The sequence below is a fragment of the Bidens hawaiensis genome, unplaced genomic scaffold, assembly GCF_021521415.1.
Source record: "Bidens hawaiensis isolate Kalapana, Puna unplaced genomic scaffold, B.hawaiensis_p1.1 tig00075178_1, whole genome shotgun sequence".
Classification (NCBI taxonomy): domain Eukaryota; kingdom Viridiplantae; phylum Streptophyta; class Magnoliopsida; order Asterales; family Asteraceae; genus Bidens; species Bidens hawaiensis.
The window spans coordinates 20,066-22,353 of NW_027503046.1; the positions used below are offsets into that span (position 1 = coordinate 20,066).

A 2,288-nucleotide genomic window follows, 5' to 3' on the forward strand; every position below is an offset into this window, starting at 1 on the left:
TATCTCTATCAGACACGATCGACAACGGCACTCCATGCTTCGCCACAACTTCCTTAACGAACATATTTGCTAACGCTTCTGACGAGACAGCCTCTCGTATTGGTAGAAAGTGAGCACTCTTAGTCAAACGATCCACAATCACCCATATGGTATCATGGTTCTTAGCTGTACGCGGAAGCTTAGTTACAAAATCCATTGTGATGTGTTCCCATTTCCATCGGGTATCTCCAAAGGCTGTATCTTTCCATACGGTTTCTGGTGCTCTGCCTTGACCTGCAAACAAGTCAAGCACTTACTAACATAATATACTACTTCGTTCTTCATACCCGGCCACCAGTAGTCTTTCTACAACTCTTGGTAGATCCTGGATGGATCGAGTATCGAGACTTATGGGCTTCGTCTAGGACTCGATCCCTAAGATTCCCATGACGTGGAATCCACATCCTGTCCACCCTGGTCTTTACGCCATGAGTATTGTCTATCAACTCGTTTTGCTGCCCAAAAATCCTCTCTTTCTTCATCAACCCTTCATTTACCAACACTTCTGACTGCACCTTGCTGATCTCTTCAAAGATATCTGAGTTGATTATCAACTTATAAGACTTTACTGTCGCGACGACTTCTGCGTTCTTCCGGCTCAAGGCGTTAGCAACTACATTAGCCTTCCCCGGGTAATACTTGATATCACAGTCATAGTCCTTAATCAGTTCTAACCACCTTCTTTGCCTCATATGCAACTCTTTCTGCTCGAAGAAGTACTTTAGACTCTTGTGATCTGTATATATAGTACACTTGGTACCATACAAGTAGTGCCTCCAAATCTTGAGAGCATGCACCACAGCTGCTAACTCCAGGTCATTTGTCGGGTATGTGCTTTCGTGAACTTTCAACTATCTAGACGCATAGGCTATGACCTTCTCCCATTGCATCAACACGCAACCTAACCCTTGCTACGAAGCATCAGTACAGACTACCAAATCTTCTTCACTATCAGGCAGAACAAGGATTGGAGCCTGAGTGAGTCTTCTCTTCAATTCTTCGAACGCTTCTTCCTGATTCTTACCCCAACTGAATACTATAGTCTTCCGGGTCATGCCGGTCAATGGTGCGGCTATCTTGGAGAAGCCCGGAATGAATCTCATGTAATAGCTAGCTAACCCTTGGAAACTGCGTATATCGGTCGGGTTTCGCGGAGTTTTCCAATTTTTTATCGCTTCTATCTTAACTGGGTCCACAGTAATTCCCTTGGGATTGATTATGTGACCTAAAAACTGTACCTCTTGCAGCCAAAATGCACACTTCGATAACTTTGCATACAATTTCTCCTTCTTCAAAACTTCTAATACATCCCTCAGGTGCTCAGCATGGTCGGACTCGCTCTTTGAATAAATTCATAATTCGTCAATGAAAATGATAACCGTCTTGTCTAACATCGGACGGCATACCCTATTCATAATGTCCATAAATGCTGCGGGAGCATTAGTTAGACCAAATGACATCACGAGGAACTCGTAGTGTCTGTACCACATCTGAAACGCTGTCTTGGGGATGTCTGCCTCTTTCACCTTCAGCTGATGATAACCTGATTTGAGATCTATTCGCGAGAACCAGCTTGCACCTTGTAGCTGATCAAACAAATTATCAATCCCTGGCAACGAATATCTATTCTTTAACATAAGTTTATTCAACTCCCTGTAGTCAATACACATTCTCATGCTTCCATCTTTCTTCTTAACAAATAACACCGGTGCGCCTCATGGGGAAACACTCGGCCTTATGAAACCTTTCTTGAGGAGTTCTTGCAGTTGGGACATCAATTCCTTCATCTCAGATGGTGCCAAACGGTAAGGTGCTTTCGCAACGGGCTGTGCTCCTGGTATCAATTCTATCTGGAATTCTACTTCTTGTTCCGGCAGCAATCCCGGAAGGTCCTCAGGAAACACTTCTGGGTAGTCAGATACTACCGAAACGTCTTTCACTTCTTTCGTCTAGGCCGTGGCTTTGACAACATACGCCAGGTAGGCACTGCACCCTCGCCTTAACATACCTTCGGCCTTGATTATCAAAATGCCGTTAAGCCCTAAACTTTCTTTTATCACCGTAGACCGTAACTGTAGCGCCATCCGAAGACTTTAGTCTTACCAATCTACTCTTACACACTATCTGAGCCTCAAATTCAGACAGCCAATCCATCCCCAATACTACATCGAATCCTCCTAAGGTCATCACGTATAGGTTAACAGGGAATTCGTGTCCTTCCAACTCTATCTTACAACTCTTAACCATTC

The 2,288-nt window shown here is 44.1% G+C and overlaps 1 pseudogene; it reads right to left on the reverse strand.

The window, feature by feature from the left end:
- Positions 1 to 950: 950 nt before the first annotated feature.
- On the reverse strand, positions 951 to 1,454 carry LOC143606528 (putative mitochondrial protein AtMg00860 pseudogene; annotated as a pseudogene).
- Positions 1,455 to 2,288: the final 834 nt, after the last annotated feature.